Here is a 19,572-nt window from a genome sequence, read left to right as displayed (position 1 = left end):
CGCAGTGTGATTGGAGTCACCCCTGGTTTGCCGTCACCTGCACATCGTCTGCGCTGCTGCCCCGGACTACGATCGAGCCACCCCGGGCGGTGGTGATGCTGTGGCCAGTTCGGCGCGGCGACTTCGGCGGCGGACAAAAGAGCCGGCGGTCACCGACAGCTACTGCGGCTCCCGCCAGCAGGGCGAGTCGGCGCGAGCGGCGCTTGCTCGTACCGACTACTGCGTCGTCGTCTCCGGAGTCCTGGCCTGGGATCGTGCCATCGAGGCTGCAAAGCTGCTGCTGTGACCGGCGGACGCCAGCGGTGTACCCAAGGATGTTATGGACATGTTATGTTATGGACAGCGTGTAGACATTTCTTCGGCGCGGCCATTGTTATATGTACTATCTTGTTCGCGAAGCACGGGTTAATGTTAGACCGTGTCACATGTTTCGCCGGAATAAGAAGTGATTTAAGGTTGGGGGGATGTGGGGATGCGCGACCCTCGCGCCTCCCCTGATGTTTTTCCCGCATGGCGCGTCTCCTGTTCTCCCGCTTCGCTGCGTGGCCTGCGTGACGCCCGCGCGGTTGATGTGGTTGAGGCGCAGTCCGAGAGATGGCGCGAGTGTTGCGCGGCTGGCGCCGCGAGGTTGCTTGGGCGCCGAGGGGAGGGCGCTTGCTCTCTTGGGTTCGAGACAGGAAGCGTGCCGCACGTGCAGCAACCCTCTTCCCCGGCGGGTCGGCTCGCGGCGGGGGACGTCTCCCGCGAGCGCGCGGCGACCGATGCATCTGCGAGACCGCCTCGCGTGGCCGCCTTCGAACGCGCCACGATTCGCGTGACTATACACGCGAACGACCAGGCGTTGGGATCCAGCATGGAGCGAACATATTCGCTCACGAGGACGCGGTGAGTCGGACTTCTAGATTTGTCGCGCGCCCATCGGCATGTTTTGTGGATAGCAACTCGGCTAGCAGGCATTGATGTATGAAAGGTGCAATAAATGCCCTTGTGATTGTTTGCACTACTGTGTTGTCGTTCCTTTGTCCCAAGAGTACGGTGGGAGATATCCCATATCAGACCCCACATCTGGCTGCCCAACGTGGGACTCTTGGGGCATCGGACGATAATTTTAAGTGTTGCTTCGTTCGAGACCTTTGTTTGAACCGAAGCGTAGGCCTAGCGTGAATTTTGATCGCTAGCTTCGGCGACGTGCTTTCTTGAGCGAGGTGACGGTGGCTGTAGTGTGTTTGAACATGTCAACATGCTAAGCCTTTTCGCAAGTGTTTTTTTTAATGGCATTCGGTGGTACGAGAGCCACGTGGTCTGCATCCTGGGAGAGCGAGGCTCAGCGCCCGCGGAGCATTGCCAAGCCTGAAGCGAGTGAGTACGGAAGCCTCGTGGGTGGTCCGAATTTCTTATGTAAATAGCTTCTTCTATCTCTTTGACTCGGATGAAGTCGCGGCTCTGGGAGCCGGGTGGCCGCGGGCCACGGGTGCCTCTACGGGCTGACTGGTATTGCGGCCTGGCACCGGGCGCTCCGACACCGTCTGGGACGGTGGGCGCCGTCAACTCGGATGCTGTGTGCACCGAGCGGAGTAGGACAACCTCACAGAGCTGACGTCTCCTCGCGGCTGCCTGTTTTGCGCCCATTTTGGGTGTTGTTTTTGGATGCCGGTTGTTGTCAGGGTAGCGACGCTTTAGGCCTAAGGCTTTACGAAGCTGCCTGTCGCACGTGGAGGGACACAACCTGGTGGACCGTGGCGTTGAGGTGTTGCACTTTGCTTACCTCATTCTAGTTGGCCTCGCACGAATTGAAATTACTCGTTCGACTCAAGAAAGCCAGCTTCGTTCACGTGAACTTAGCATCTGAGTTGCTGCCCGATCTTTTGCTAGCCGAGTTGAACATCGTACCACGTGGGCGATACGCATGCAGAATTCCTCTCCCTTGCACTACTTTAGTGTTTGCCGAGTGTGTTGAGTTTACGCAGTGTGATTAGAGTCACCCCTGGTTTGCCGTCACCTGCACATCGTCTGCGCTGCTGCCCCGGACTACGATCGAGCCACCCCGGGCGGTGGTGATGCTGTGGCCAGTTCGGCGCGGCGACTTCGGCGGCGGACAAAAGAGCCGGCGGTCACCGACAGCTACTGCGGCTCCCGCCAGCAGGGCGAGTCGGCGCGAGCGGCGCTTGCTCGTACCGACTACTGCGTCGTCGTCTCCGGAGTCCTGGCCTGGGATCGTGCCATCGAGGCTGCAAAGCTGCTGCTGTGACCGGCGGACGCCAGCGGTGTACCCAAGGATGTTATGGACATGTTATGTTATGGACAGCGTGTAGACATTTCTTCGGCGCGGCCATTGTTATATGTACTATCTTGTTCGCGAAGCACGGGTTAATGTTAGACCGTGTCACATGTTTCGCCGGAATAAGAAGTGATTTAAGGTTGGGGGGATGTGGGGATGCGCGACCCTCGCGCCTCCCCTGATGTTTTTCCCGCATGGCGCGTCTCCTGTTCTCCCGCTTCGCTGCGTGGCCTGCGTGACGCCCGCGCGGTTGATGTGGTTGAGGCGCAGTCCGAGAGATGGCGCGAGTGTTGCGCGGCTGGCGCCGCGAGGTTGCTTGGGCGCCGAGGGGAGGGCGCTTGCTCTCTTGGGTTCGAGACAGGAAGCGTGCCGCACGTGCAGCAACCCTCTTCCCCGGCGGGTCGGCTCGCGGCGGGGGACGTCTCCCGCGAGCGCGCGGCGACCGATGCATCTGCGAGACCGCCTCGCGTGGCCGCCTTCGAACGCGCCACGATTCGCGTGACTATACACGCGAACGACCAGGCGTTGGGATCCAGCATGGAGCGAACATATTCGCTCACGAGGACGCGGTGAGTCGGACTTCTAGATTTGTCGCGCGCCCATCGGCATGTTTTGTGGATAGCAACTCGGCTAGCAGGCATTGATGTATGAAAGGTGCAATAAATGCCCTTGTGATTGTTTGCACTACTGTGTTGTCGTTCCTTTGTCCCAAGAGTACGGTGGGAGATATCCCATATCAGACCCCACATCTGGCTGCCCAACGTGGGACTCTTGGGGCATCGGACGATAATTTTAAGTGTTGCTTCGTTCGAGACCTTTGTTTGAACCGAAGCGTAGGCCTAGCGTGAATTTTGATCGCTAGCTTCGGCGACGTGCTTTCTTGAGCGAGGTGACGGTGGCTGTAGTGTGTTTGAACATGTCAACATGCTAAGCCTTTTCGCAAGTGTTTTTTTTAATGGCATTCGGTGGTACGAGAGCCACGTGGTCTGCATCCTGGGAGAGCGAGGCTCAGCGCCCGCGGAGCATTGCCAAGCCTGAAGCGAGTGAGTACGGAAGCCTCGTGGGTGGTCCGAATTTCTTATGTAAATAGCTTCTTCTATCTCTTTGACTCGGATGAAGTCGCGGCTCTGGGAGCCGGGTGGCCGCGGGCCACGGGTGCCTCTACGGGCTGACTGGTATTGCGGCCTGGCACCGGGCGCTCCGACACCGTCTGGGACGGTGGGCGCCGTCAACTCGGATGCTGTGTGCACCGAGCGGAGTAGGACAACCTCACAGAGCTGACGTCTCCTCGCGGCTGCCTGTTTTGCGCCCATTTTGGGTGTTGTTTTTGGATGCCGGTTGTTGTCAGGGTAGCGACGCTTTAGGCCTAAGGCTTTACGAAGCTGCCTGTCGCACGTGGAGGGACACAACCTGGTGGACCGTGGCGTTGAGGTGTTGCACTTTGCTTACCTCATTCTAGTTGGCCTCGCACGAATTGAAATTACTCGTTCGACTCAAGAAAGCCAGCTTCGTTCACGTGAACTTAGCATCTGAGTTGCTGCCCGATCTTTTGCTAGCCGAGTTGAACATCGTACCACGTGGGCGATACGCATGCAGAATTCCTCTCCCTTGCACTACTTTAGTGTTTGCCGAGTGTGTTGAGTTTACGCAGTGTGATTAGAGTCACCCCTGGTTTGCCGTCACCTGCACATCGTCTGCGCTGCTGCCCCGGACTACGATCGAGCCACCCCGGGCGGTGGTGATGCTGTGGCCAGTTCGGCGCGGCGACTTCGGCGGCGGACAAAAGAGCCGGCGGTCACCGACAGCTACTGCGGCTCCCGCCAGCAGGGCGAGTCGGCGCGAGCGGCGCTTGCTCGTACCGACTACTGCGTCGTCGTCTCCGGAGTCCTGGCCTGGGATCGTGCCATCGAGGCTGCAAAGCTGCTGCTGTGACCGGCGGACGCCAGCGGTGTACCCAAGGATGTTATGGACATGTTATGTTATGGACAGCGTGTAGACATTTCTTCGGCGCGGCCATTGTTATATGTACTATCTTGTTCGCGAAGCACGGGTTAATGTTAGACCGTGTCACATGTTTCGCCGGAATAAGAAGTGATTTAAGGTTGGGGGGATGTGGGGATGCGCGACCCTCGCGCCTCCCCTGATGTTTTTCCCGCATGGCGCGTCTCCTGTTCTCCCGCTTCGCTGCGTGGCCTGCGTGACGCCCGCGCGGTTGATGTGGTTGAGGCGCAGTCCGAGAGATGGCGCGAGTGTTGCGCGGCTGGCGCCGCGAGGTTGCTTGGGCGCCGAGGGGAGGGCGCTTGCTCTCTTGGGTTCGAGACAGGAAGCGTGCCGCACGTGCAGCAACCCTCTTCCCCGGCGGGTCGGCTCGCGGCGGGGGACGTCTCCCGCGAGCGCGCGGCGACCGATGCATCTGCGAGACCGCCTCGCGTGGCCGCCTTCGAACGCGCCACGATTCGCGTGACTATACACGCGAACGACCAGGCGTTGGGATCCAGCATGGAGCGAACATATTCGCTCACGAGGACGCGGTGAGTCGGACTTCTAGATTTGTCGCGCGCCCATCGGCATGTTTTGTGGATAGCAACTCGGCTAGCAGGCATTGATGTATGAAAGGTGCAATAAATGCCCTTGTGATTGTTTGCACTACTGTGTTGTCGTTCCTTTGTCCCAAGAGTACGGTGGGAGATATCCCACATCAGACCCCACACCCTGTGCGACCTTTGCCAATTGTGCATGGCCGCCACGTAAGTAAAATGACACATCACAAAGGCGTGCACCAGTCTCCAGAGATTGTCCTCTCCAATAAGTCCCTGTTGCCGGTTGGCAACTCTCCGTATGAGTCTGACGGCATTGGTTTTCTTGGCTAGTTAAGACGCCGTCATGTTATTGCAGCCGTTCGATTATATCGTTATACCCAGGACCCGGAGGGAGTCCACCCTGGGGATGATACCGCCCTCATTTGTCAGTAGAGCGATGTCGACGTCCTCTACCGGCATCCAACCCTTCAGTTTGGACCCCCTTCGTTTGGGCCTATGAAGGAGAGGTTCTGATTTCCACAGTGAACACCGAAGGCCGGTCGGCTTGAGCTGTTCTTCCGTGATCTTGATGGCTTCCTGCAACGCAGCCTCCACCCGTCCGTCACGGTCTCCGGTACACCGAATGGTGACATCGTCTGCATAGATTGTGTGATTAATGCCATTGACTTCGGAGAGTCTCCTCAACAAACCTATCACTTATCATGGCAAGGTTAAAGAGGGTCGGGAATATGACAGACCCATGTGGCGTCCCTCTGCAACCCAGCCTAACCGAGTCCGAAACGAGGTCTCCCGCCCTGAGAGTGGCTTCTCTGTCCGCAAAGAACGATTTCGTGTAGTCGTTGAAGCGCTTGCCTAACGCGAGGCTAGAAATATGGTTCAAGACAAAGGAGTGGAGAACGTTATCAAAGGCCTTCTGTCTAATCCGAGTATGGCTCTCGTGTCCCTCGTGTTACGGTCAATGACTTGATATTTGATCACCTTCATGGCCTCCTGCGTTGACAGTCCTGCCCGAAAGCTTATATTGTGCGCGTAAATATCCCGGTGTTTCAGGTGCGTCGGCAAGGTGGCCGAACACGTACGCAATCTTAAACAGGGTCCTGCACAGGGTGTCGAATCGAAACTTTTCCCAGTTCGGTAGGGTTCAGGTTCGACTCCAGAGTGGAACTTATAACAATGTCAAACCGAGTCAGAATTTTGTAAACCGGTTCATTTGGGTTGCAAATGGGTTCGAAGAAAAAATAAAATCGCATGCCTCCCGTTTCCGCAAGAAACGCGCGGTACAATTGAATACACTAGTTCCGCTTGGATTAGAACTGGACTATGAACCGTTTCCTTTTGCACGGACATTAACTTCAAAGAATCACAAGAAATGAGGCGTCACGCACTGTCGTATACTGTGTGTGCACGCGCGCGTTCGTGTGTGTGAGTTAAATAATTTGAAATGTCGAAACAAGGAGAATGTTGTGACTGACGACTTCCTTCAAATTCTCAATATCAACATATGCAGCAAAGCTCTAACTAAGAAGTTAGTTCATGTAGTTATAGTCAAATTACTGGGGTGATTGCTTGTTTTTATTGCGATGTAGCAACTGCATGGACACTCAAGGTTCATTTTTACCGTCGGCGTCGCCGTGACGTTCTGTATAAAGTCCAAGAGCGATAACACCGTCGCCTTATGTGTCGTATGCTGTATGTGCGAGGAAAAGTGTGCGAGGGGAGCCCACGATCGTGGCTCAAACTCGCGCGCGCAAGTCAGGAAAGCGGCATGTTTTCTATCGCGCGCGAGGCACTGGGGGAAGGGGTGTGCGAGGGTGTTGTACTCTGGCAGCAACTGCGTATTGCGCGCTCGCGCAGAACAATTAAACCACTCTAGGCTACTCGACCTGCCCCAATCGTCTGGCTCCTGCTGGATCACCGCCCCTTGGCCTTTCACCAGATCACCACTCCTACCGGACCCACTCGGCCCTTCCTGCCGGACTGCTCAGCCGCTGCCATGGCGACACTTTACTCTCCTATCTCCTTTGCTCCCACTGTCTCCCCCCACCACTGTTGACGCTGAGCCGTGCTTCCGCAAGGGCTGCAGAAAACAGCGTCAACCTTTCATTAATTATCCCTTCAAGAACCACTTCTCTCTCTCGCGCGCGCAGGCCGTATCTTGAAAGCGATCCGCAATGGGGGCAGTCTAGGCGCGCCCACGGCTCATACCTTTGTGCGTGCTGCACTGTTCTCGCCGCTCAGTTTGCGCTGACGCAACAGACAGCATGAAGGTCACTGCTCTCGCTGCTGCTGCCGCGCTTCCTCACGCCAGCGTTTTGACAGCGAGTGTCCGCATTCATGGAGTGTGATGTGTTCATGTTTGCCTCTGCGCGCTGACATCATGCTTGTTAATTTAGTTAATAAGCGAATGTTTACAAGTTTATATGGACGATGTACATACTACTATCCTTATACCTTGTATAGCTGTGTACTAATTTGTTATCACAACGGGAGAGGAAGACGAAGTGACAGCGTTCTCTTTTGTGCTTCGTCCCGCTGGGTTTTTTGTGGTGTTTTCTCGTCATCTGCCACGTTCACGAGGACGTCTTCCATTAGAAAGGGGGAAGGATTTCCCCCAAGGCTACCTGGAGTTAGCCATCCGCAACCTATATCGCTGCAGATGGAAGACATCGCCAGTGTGAGGCTCCCTGAGTCTACAGATAGCTTCACAGAAGAGGCAAGGAAATCGGAGCATGGATTCATATTCTTCAGAGGTGGTGGTTTGAAAAGGAACCTATGGCGCACATCATCACAGCGTGAGTTGACAACTACGGGCACCCAGTCCTTTGCAATAGGGTATATGGCTACATCAACATGTGACAACCAGAACAGCCTTAATAAACAATTCTTAACAGAATTCTTCGAACGCATATCACCAAACCACATAAATTAAGGTTGCATCAACGCCTGCAAGAGCGTACTAATAATGGTTGATGCAACAAATGTAACCATGCTAGAGAACTTGAAGGGAGTTCAGACACTTGGAAGCATTCTGGTGCGTCCTTTGAAAGTGCCTAGGAAAGATACCTCAATTGGCGTGATCTCTGACGTGGACTGTCTAATCATGGACGAGAATCTCACCAAACTTGTGACATCAACAGTTCGGATATTGAATGTTCATCACTTCGGACAGTCACATTGCATTAAGATAGTCTTTGATTCAGCTTCTTTACAAGCACTTGTAAAAGTGGGTTGTTTGAGGCATCCTGTGCGGCCATACGTGCCAAAGCTTCTACAGTGTCAGACATGCTAGCAGATAGGTCAGCAGAGTGCAGTCTGCAAGAACATCAGGACATGTCAGCGATGTGGCGGGAGTCACCAAATGGAAGACTGTCAAGCGGATGCACCAAAGTGACCCAACTGTGCCAGATAACATGACGCGACCTCAAAGTTGTGTCCAAAGGTTGGATACTCAGGAAGATGACAAAAGATAATTCTTCCCACAGAGAGGCAGCTGCATCAGTGCACTGATGGCGATGCTGCTCACAGCAAAAGCACAAGCGTGCCAGCTGTATGAGACCACCATGAACCGGAGCCTCAACAAGCGCCCCGCATCTTGTCCACACAACCGTTAAGAGAATAAGGAAACGTATGCAAAGACCAAGCAATTGCTGCCGGTATATCAAGGCTGGCTCGAACGCCTGCAGTGACTGGCCCCATGCAAGATGCTGCTCAGGTTGCCTGGCCTTCCCTGCCATCGATAGGTTCTCACAAGGGTCATGAGGATGAAGGTTCTACGATGCGTCCTGCTGACAAGCTTGATGGAGCCAAGGTTCACAGCATGCTTCGACAACTGATGAATACATGCGTGATGTGCTTTCTAGTCTACGCATGCGATCAGCATTGGCTGCGTTACAAATTATGGATGCCCCAGAGCCACTTCACATGGCTCTACAGTAGAATCTCAATATGGTGCTATCAACAAGAACTTGTCCTTTTGAAGAGTGCATGCGTCAATCTGTTGTTATGCAGTGGAACGCATGTAGTCTGCGTGGACGCCTTTCAGATTTTTGACAACGCATATTCAAGTATCAGTTCCCTTTTGTGGTTGTTTGCAAGTTCCCTTCCGACTATCAGGATATTTACAACTTTGGTCACAGAAAGACATATCGAGAAGCAAGGTGCTGCTGTGCATATGTCGTGACATGGTGTACGCCCGACATATGGTAGTGAAATATGCTTCTAATGAATACATCTGTGTGATGGTAAGACATAAGCAGTGGGTGCTCTGGATCATCGGTGGCTACATACCACCGAGAGTGAGATTTGACCGCCTACACCTGAGTTCCGTTGTCTAAGTGTGCCCTGGACCACATATCATCATCGGAGGCTTTAATGCCCGCCACCCATTATGGCGCAGTGTTACGATGAATAGACGAGGTTAAGAATTGGCAAACTTTTGATACAACAAAGGCTTGGCGACCATTAATGACAGCTCCCCTACATTTCTCTGAGGCGCGACATATAGCAGTTCCTTAGACCTTGCATTTGTGTCCAGAAGCCTTCTACCCTCAACGACCTGGTGCACACATCTGGAGATGCATGGTAGCGAGCACATACCTACATATGTACAACTACAATGGTTCTTTCAAGCTCTTCCACCTCGTATTCGTTGTACTAACTGACAAGATTATCAGACATTGGTGGACAACGCTTGTTCAGACCAATCTTCATCGCCTGATCAAGAACGAATTATTACTACAGCTCTTCATGACACGACAAAATTCATATGCATATCGGCACGTAGAAGCTCCATCGACATCGAATATGAAAAACTATGAGCTGTGCATCGCCGCTTAGAGAAGAATTTACTGAAGAACGAGATCTACCTCAAACCGTACTATCTGTCACCGAACTCAACGACATGTCCATTGGCACCTTGAGAAACTGGGCACTAAGGAATGGAGAGGATTTTGTACTTTCCTTGATCCTCTCAAACCACTTTGTAAAATATGGCAGGTAATGCGCAACTTACGATTTCCCCCTCAACAAAAGTACCCATTCTGGGCTCTGGCAGTGGTAAAATGTAGAAGCGAGCTGAAGGCTGCAGAGGACTACTGCAAAATGATTGTGACTGTAGCTTCTGGTCCACATTCAACAATCGACCGACAAGCCCTACCGTCCACGTAAGACTGTCTTGCCATCATGTTCACAATGCAAGAACTAGACGCCGCACTGGCTTCATCTCGAAGATCGTCAGCGGCTGGACCAGATGGCATCACATATGCTGTGCTGCATTCTCTGGGGCAAGATGCACGCACTGCTTTTTTCTCCCTCTTCAGTGCATAGTGGACCTCAGGCACTGTGCCGGTGAAATGGAAAACCAGTCGCATTGTAGTCGTTCTGAAGCCTGGCAAGACACCTCATGCGATATCTCCCTACAGACCTATAGCCCTGGCAAGCTGCATGGGCACGGTCATGGAGAGAATGGTGCTGACGAGGTTAAAGTGGTTTCTCGAAAAGTACAGCCTTTATCTAGACATGACGATGGGTTTTCGCAAAGGAAGATCATCTATTGACAGCATGATTGACTTGGTGTCAACCGTCAAACATGATAAGAAGCGTCGACACTTGTCAGGAGCACTATTTTTGGACGTCAAAGGTGCATACAACAATTTGATGCATGACGCCATTCTTGATGCACGTGACGAGCTAGGAATTGGAGGTAGGATGTTTCACTGGTTAATGAACTACATTACAGGCTGGACAATATTTATGACGACAGATGGGGAGACCAGTCATCATGAAATCAGCCGTGGCAGGCACACTCAGCCCTACGCTGTTCAATGTAACCTTTATTAGACTCGCTGATATAGTGCCGGAGACTACAACCATGAGCCTCCACACTGAAAATATCTGCATATGGGCTTCTGGTGTTTTGTGGCCACAACTTCGTGCAAGGCTGCAACGTGCAGCGTCAGTCATCTCGAAGTATTTGCAGCAGCGAGGTCTACAATTGGCACCTGCGAAGTGTATGGCCCTTGCTTTTACCAGCAAGGCGATGCACCGCTACCAGATTACGATTAACGGCGCAGCTACACCATACGTAACGCACCACATATTTCGAAGAGTGATGATTGACCGAACCTTGTCCTGGTCTAAGCAAGTGTTGATGCTGAAGTCCAAATTAAGCAGCTTCATACACATGCTTAAATATATAGCAGGCATGAAGTGGGGCTCGTGAGAGAGATCATTGCTCCAGCTATACAAATCACTTTTCGTAGGGCACTTACGATACAGTTTACCGATTATTACAAACATTCGCCCTTCCTGCCTACGTACACTGTAGAGCTTACAAGCTCAGGCACTAAGAACATGTCTTGGTCTGCCACGCTGCACTTCGACAAAGGGCATGATTGGGGAAGAATGTGTACCTCCTATAGACGCTTATCTCTCATGCAAACCTTTAAGGGCATACTTTCGACTATTGACCCACCATGAACGTCACCCTCTATCGACCATTCTCATTCTACACCCAGACAGCACTTTCTCGGAACCCCTTCCGCGTCATGAGAGTGCCCTTCCCTCAGGTTTTACTACAGCAAAAGCAGCGGCCATACCAGCATGGACTTTGTCAAGACCTGTGGTGAATCTATCCATTCCCGTAGTCAGGAAAAAATAATGTATACCTTCATGTCGACTTAGACAACTTACTTTAACCCATATATCTGAGGAATATGCCGCTTCATACATATATTTACTGACGGGTCGGTGTCAACAACCACTTCAACCGCGGCATTTGTAATACTGAATACGAAGATCAGAAAGTGCTTCCATCTCGACTACCAAACTACCTAAACGGCTGCAGAGATTGTAGCCATTTAGGAGGAAATTTGTCATATATTGATGGAGCTGCATCAGACTTGGACTGTATTTTGCAATTCCAAGCTGGCACTTCAGGTGATCGATTCTGCCTTTAGACAAGGACCTTACTATGTCCTTGCTCAAGAGGTGATCGAATCACATGATGTCGCCCTAAGAGCTGGTCATTGCATAAGGTTTCAGTGGATTCCGGGACACTGTGGCTTACATGAAAATGAGCTTGCCGACGTGGATGACGATATGCGGTGTTTAATGGTGCAAGGGTCAGGTATGGCCAAAGAGCGCCATGCCAAATGGTAATTTTAACAATGTATTGTGAATGGAATGGACAGTGAATTTATCATGGTAGAGGTGACATATGGCTGTAAAAAGGCCTAAAAACTGTTGCTGTAAAAATATAGGTACTAAAATGAAGACACTGATTAGTTAGGGACATGGGTGATGGCAATTGGGTTTCATTAAAAACATGATGGAACAAAACAAAACATAATAGTGACACTAGAGCTTCACGACATCCTTTGAATAGAAGGGCTGTTAGTCGTGTGCTAAAATTACCTGTACAAATGATTTTCAGAGTATCTGTTTCCGCTAAAAACTCTAAGACTAATATTTTCATGTTAAAAAGCGGTTCATTGCTAAGAAAAAATGCAGGGTGAAGAGGTACATTTTCACGATATACAGAAGGGAAATACTTTTTCCTCTGTGTTTCTATTGCAGGGCACTGAATAAGAACATGGAGTACTGTCAGACTATTGTCGCACTTACTACAAGCCGGAGGATTGCCCCCAGTCAAGAGATAAGTGTGAGTACCGTATGTGTGGCTTATCCTTAATCGGCCAAGAAGTACTTCCTTGTATTGCGCTGTTTTCCCACTTATCCAGTTCCCCAGTTTTGGTTTTATTATGTGAAGCTTATTCATTGCTTGTGTATCCCACTCACCTTGCCAATGATTCCTCAATTTATGGCGTAGAAAAGGCTTTAGGTCTGTGGCAGGGATGGGAATACAGTATTTCCATCTGTGTCGCTAAAAGTTACTGACGTAGTGCTTTCGTCAGCTGCTGCGTTCCCTTTTATACCTTTGTGACCAGGTACCCTGCATATGACAATCACTTGATTGCACATATATAGGGAGCACAATAAGTTATACAGCTAATTCAAAATGGAATCACACGATGTCGTCCTAAGAGCTGGCCATTGCATAAGGTTTCAGTAGATTCCAGGACACTGTGGCTTACATGAAAATGAGTTCGCTGAAGCGGAGGCAAAGATGCCCCACATTAGTGCCACGCCAGTGTCCATCCCATTTTAACTACCAGACACTAACGCCCCGGTGTACAGACTCCTGCGCAATAAACAACAGTATATTGGGCCTCGCTAGGTCATCGTCATCCCCACCTTCATAAACTCGACCCAGAGATGAAAATACGGATACCACCGAACATGAAAAGGCGTAATGCAAGCTTGTTGCACAGATTACAACTAGGTGTGGCATTCACCCAGTGCTACTTACATGTCATCTCTTTCATCTCGTCTCTATTCTTTCTTTCTACACCCTTTCCCCTTCCCCCAACTCCGTGTAGCAGGTCAGAAAGTTGATTTAGGCAGACCTCTCAGCTTTTCTATCATAACAAATACCTCTCTCTCTCTGTTATCGAAATTGATGTTTCGACTTTCGGACAAAACAGCAACTTTTTCTTGCAAATGATGTCTGCCTGGGCACATAAATTATCTGTAGCAACGTGATTCGAGAAGTATCTGTGAGTTTTTTTTCTTAAAAGGTGCTCGACGTAAAAAAATGAAAATACTGTATAGGCATGTCAGATTTGTAGATTCTCAGGGTCTTCGTGGTGTCCTTTAAAGCTATCAAATTAGTTCTCAAATGCGACAGGAGCCCTATTAAAAAAAAAAAACCTTATTTGCCAATAAGCCAAGTTATATTTATGACAAGTTTTGAGCAGGTCACTTTAAAGGCTGATTAGTGATTTGAAGCACAGTTGAGGAATTCTGGCATCAGGGTAGTTGCAGGGTGGGCAGCTATCTGATAGAGAAAAACATGCACGACACAAGAATTTCGTGTCAGTACTCCTCTGAAGTTGCTCGAGCTCGTTGCTCACATATTCCTGTAAAAAATTAATATACCTCACATAACACTTAACTGGTCATGAATTGCATGTTAATTTTTGTGAAAATGAAACAAGCCACCTATTTCTAAGAGAACATGTAATATGCACGTGCCCGCTTTGTCGATGATGCCATTCGACAAGGCGTGCGGCCAGCGTGTGCACCGATACTATATATGGGAACAAAGTGCTGCTTGAGTGGAGGTCTGTCTGTGGCAGCTGCTGTGAATCGCTCCCATGCATCATCCGCGCGTTGCCTCTCGCAATCTCCCAATTATCAAAGCAGTCGGGCCACACTTCACTTCGTCTGCAATGTGCCGCATGAGACAGATTTTCCACGACAGCCAATAGATCGTGAAATAAAACACGCATAAAGCTGCGCTAAAATCTCCCGTCAGGGAATGTCGTAATCGTCGCTGAATTTTCCCTGCATTAGAAGCAGCAGAATTTTGCTTTTCTACTCCATTCACTCCAAACACCCGAGTTCGGAGAAAACTGCGATCTGCCATATGTGCACGATCGGTACAGAGAAATATCGCTCCACTTCTCCTAGTTCTGTAGAGGTGCACTACAGGTGAGCCTCATACACTTGCTATTTGGGGCAAGCACTTACGGAGTCGCCATCTGTCGGAAGCACCTCGCTTGCGTAGTATGAGGGATAACGCGGCGTGTTCCGCATATATTTGGCTATCGTCGCTCAATAGAAACACCACATGGGAGCCCTACTGGACATTTCTGTAAGTACTCTCAAAATGAAGGAAGTTCTTTAATGTCAAAATAATCATCTTGGGCAAACAGGAAGCACCGAATGGTTTACAGACATTATCTCTCTACCGAATACGTACAGTGAACGCCCACCGCTCACGGTCGGTACGATGGAGTTGCCTGAACTGGTTTTTTGCGTGAAAGGTAGGCAATCGCTGAGAGCAAACCATGTCAAATATGTTCTTAAGTGGGCTGTCTATGCAACCAAATGGAGCACAACAGAATGAAGCCTCAATGCAGCAATCGCACGGGTTCACAGTGACTGACTGCGCGTTGGCATGCATGTCCACGCACAATGTTTCGCTTTCACTGTGAGTGCGTTTTCGCACCATGCCGTGGGCTTTAGGCTGCAGCATGTGAGCACTTGACCTCACACAAGCAATCATCATCATCATCATCAGCCTGGTTGCGCCCACTGCAGGGCAAAGGCCTCTCCCATGCTTCTCCAACAACCCCGGTCATGTACTAATTGTGGCCATGCCGTGCCTGCAAACTTCTTAATCTAACTTCTAACTTTCTGCCGCCCCCTGCTACGCTTCCCTTCCCTTGGGATCCAGTCCGTGACCCTTAATGACCATCGGTTATCTTCCCTCCTCATTACATGTCCTGCCCATGCCCATTTCTTTTTCTTGATTTCAACTAAGATGTCATTAACTCGCGTTTGTTCCCTCACCCAATCTGCTCTTTTCTTATCCCTTAACGTTACACCTATCATTCTTCTTTCCATAGCTCGTTGTGTCGTCCTCAATTTGAGTAGAACCCTTTTCGTAAGCCTCCAGGTTTCTGCCCCGTAGGTGAGTACTGGTAAGACACAGCTATTATATACTTTTCTCTTGAGGGATAATGGCAACCTGCTGTTCATGATTTGGGAATGCCTGCCAAACGCACCCCAGCCCATTCTTATTCTTCTGATTATTTCCGTCTCATGATCCAGATCCGCCGTCACTACCTGCCCTAAGTAGATGTATTCCCTTACGACTTCCAGTGCCTCGCTGCCTATTGTAAATTGCTGTTCTCTCCCGAGACTGTTAAGCATTACTTTAGTTTTCTGCAGATTAATTTTTAGACCCACTCTTCTGCTTTGCCTCTCCAGGTCAGTGAGCATGCATTGCAATTGGTCCCCTGAGTTACTAAGCAAGGCAATATCATCAGCGAATTGCAAGTTACTAAGGTATTCTCCATTAACTTTTATCCCTAATTCTTCCCAATCCAGGTCTCTGAATACCTCCTGTAAACACGCTGTGAATAGCATTGGAGATATCGTATCTCCCTGCCTGACGCCTTTCTTTATTGGGATTTTGTTGCTTGCTTTATGGAGGACTACGGTGGCTGTGGAGCCGCTATAGATATCTTCCAGTATTTTTACATATGGCTCATCTACACCCTGATTCCTTAATGCCTCCATGACTGCTGAGGTTTCGACTGAATCAAACGCTTTCTCGTAATCAATGAAAGCTATATATAAGGGTTGGTTATATTCTGCACATTTCTCTATCACTTGATTGATAGTGTGAATATGGTCTATTGTTGAGTAGCCTTTACGGAATCCTGCCTGGTCCTTTGGTTGACAGAAGTCTAAGGTGTTCCTGATCCTATTTGTAATTACCTTAGTAAACACTTTGTAGGCAACGGACAGTAAACTGATCGGTCTATAATTTTTCAAGTCTTTGGCGTCCCCTTTCTTATGGATTAGGATTATGTTAGCGTTCTTCCATGATTCTGGTACGCTCGAGGTCATGAGGCATTGCGTATACAGGGTGGCCAGTTCCTCTAGAACAATCTGTCCACCATCCTTCTTTTTTACACAAGCAATCATTGTTGCGTGAATGCTATCACCGCTGTTCAAAAATAATTTTGTTATAACCATAGGGACATCAAAGCCTACAATGGCGACTTGCGATGGCCCATCGGGATGATTCCATTTTTGTTATTCTAATCTCTTGGGTGTTTCAGTACAATTCTTTTTCAAGTTGCATCGTACTGTATGTTTATCGGTCTTCTCAGTGAGCAATTACCCACTGCTTCTTTTTAAGCCTGTACATTTCGTTGTTTGGTGCTACACAAGCATGAGCATATGTCGTGCGTTTTTTTTTAATGTGCTTTTTTACCATTCCTTTTCCATTCCAGTGAACTTGCATCTAAGTGTGCGCTTACTGCTACTCACTGAGCATAGCAACTCCAACGTCATATCAGAAATCTTCCTCACGAAAGTGCTTGCTGCACACCTGAGTAGTAGCTAACGGCTGCTTGCCAGTTCTAATTTTCACGATCCAAGCTTCCCGCAGCTTCTTGTCCTGCAGGTACATGTGAAGGCTCACACCGGGCTCCACTTTGTACTTCCGGCACTGCGGCGCCCAGCCGTGTAGCCTACCATGTTGGACGCCTTCAAAGGCAGCTGCTACCCATTAGAGTGCTTTTAAGTGCTGTCAAATGGACACCGGAAGTGGAAAAACCTTTCCACTTAATCAGAACCGCAGCACAGGTGGGACTTTAAACTTTCGCTTTCAGCTTGCTTCAGCACTTTTGAAGCAGCTGACGCGACCGCTGTGTCCATGTGATCCCTCATATCACGTCATGCTGATTGAGGCACCAGCTTTTCCAGTGGTGGAGCTCGCCCCCAATATCGATCATCTGTGAACTCTCGATCGCCGGCTGTTTTGCAAAGCACCGGGCACCTGACGACAACACTATAAAAAGTTTGTGATTATAAACAGGGATAAAGTGCCTCATAAGGGATGCCCAAGCAATCCGTGGGACAGTAGCAGTTTGGGTACCTCTCTTGCGATTCAACCTGCCATAGTGGTGGACATTCTTCTGGATAGGTTTGCCAGCAGATTGAACTTAGGTGGCATTTCTTGCAGGAGACGGCTCTTGGGACGACTTGGGGTGAGAAAGCTAGTGGCATCGGCAGCGTCAATCAGGTCCAGATTGCTTAGGGTGTTAAACTGCCCCGCACCTCCACCAGTTTATCCATGCATATATGTGGCTCCTACACACTATGGGGCAGATTTGTTCTTGTTGTTGTCACCTTCAGCTTAGGTGGGACATACTCACGAGGGGGAAATTGGCCATTCACTCAAGAGGAATGAATGAATGAATGAATGAATGAATGAATGAATGAATGAATGAATGAATGAATGAATGAATGAAAAGCTTGTATTTTGGCAAAATTCTTAGAAGAGTAAGAGCGGTTGTCCAGACATCTTGAGCAGTTTCTTTCCTTAAGGACTGGTTTTGTCCTGGCGTTGAAGCTCCATGAGGCGGCTTCAGGCGGCCTCCAAAAGTTGAAACATCAATAAACATCGTTCATGTCATCTTTTATATGAAAACAGTTCGAAAGTGAGCGCCTGCTACGAAGATGACGATTGTGGAATAAGCACGTGAAATGTGTGGTAACATGCAGGATATTAACGCTTGCAACAATAGGTTGTGGTGTCCTTTTCCCGGTCATTTGTCTGCTTATCCCGACGCTCACATTCAACCTCGTCACTAAACGAACATTCTGCAGCTATGGCGCCCTGTGCAGATTTTCCTTCGACAACTGCACACGCATTCACACCTGCCAACTCTCAAAATTTGTCCAGGAAACTCGGAAATTCTGGCCAATCCTCCCAATTGTGCAGACACGGCTATAAATCTCCTGAAAGAAACTGCTCCAACCACACCACAAAAACTGATTATAGAAAAGAAACCGAAAAAGTTGCAGTTTCGCCCAAAAGGCGAAGCATTGAGTGCAATAGCAAATTATTAGACAGCTATACAAAGTAAGGTTAGTGGCGCTCCTGGCCATATGAACTGCTGCAAACATTCACTTACTAACTAAATTAACAAGCACACTGTTATGCGCACACAGTCAAACATGAACACGAATTACTCGATGACTGCAGGCACTCGCTGTCAGAATGCTGGTGTGATGAATGAGCAGTAGTAGCGGCAAGCGAATTACTCTCATGCTTCCTCTCGCTTCAACGCAAACTAGGTATGCAAAACATAGTGCATGTGAAACCATCACCTATATCGGCCCCCTAACCTTTGAACCTGTAGTGTCTGAACCTTTTCAGGGCATCTTCTTAAAAACACAACTGGTGTCGATGCTAACGGATTAACTTATTTGCACAGGAGTATGTGCATGCCGCCATTCATGCTCTTATGTCCCTATTCCAGGTCTGGCCCTCCTCTGCATTAAACTACAATTAAAATAAATTCCAATATTTACCATAAAGTAATTTATAATCACTTATTTTTAGTTAGTTCAATATGTGCTTAGCTTTCTTGTACACGTAATGTCGGCCTCATTCAATAATCCAGCTCAATGTCTCAAGATTACACTTTCTGCCACAGGCAATTTTTCTTTTAACTCTGAAAAACTTAAAATCATCATACTGTATGTGCTAGGTAGCTGGCGAAAGTCAGATCTAAGTCTAAACCATTTGTGTGTAGGCCTAACTCACTTCGCTTCAGGTCTAGACATGTGTTGAGGAGTGCGCTTGCGGCATAGGTGCAATATGCATTGGATTATGGCTGGTTTTCTTAAGTCAGCTTTACTGTCAGACAGTAGTGTTATGCGGTGAAGCATACCAAGCACAGAAGGGGGCCACTGCCATTGCTAACATGTATGGGTGTAGCTGTGCATCGAAGATCATCTTGCCTGATTCAAGGCTTCTTGTTCGTGAAAGCTGTTTGCATGCTCTTGCCTGGTTACACCCTTGCTTGCTTGCCTACCAAGTGGATCTGGAAACTTTGTTGCGCTGTCCACATTACTCCACACTTGTCATCCTCCCCTTGAGACCTTGTGGCGTACACGACCTTCTGTTAAGTGTCACTTCAACGGATGAAGTGCACGAAAAATGACACGAACAAATACAAGAAAGGGACATAAGATTACACCCCTTTCTTCTTGGAGTCAGCATCATTTCTTTAGCTGTTTATCTGTTGCCATGGAGTTGTTTACCAACTTTCCCAACTTGTCACTCTTGTCACTTGGTCAAATATATTTTTACTTCTTTCAGTT

The sequence above is a fragment of the Dermacentor albipictus genome, chromosome 1, assembly GCF_038994185.2.
Source record: "Dermacentor albipictus isolate Rhodes 1998 colony chromosome 1, USDA_Dalb.pri_finalv2, whole genome shotgun sequence".
In the NCBI taxonomy this organism is placed as follows: domain Eukaryota; kingdom Metazoa; phylum Arthropoda; class Arachnida; order Ixodida; family Ixodidae; genus Dermacentor; species Dermacentor albipictus.
The sequence above is the reverse complement of the archived record's forward strand: the minus strand, read 5'-3'. Positions refer to the sequence as shown.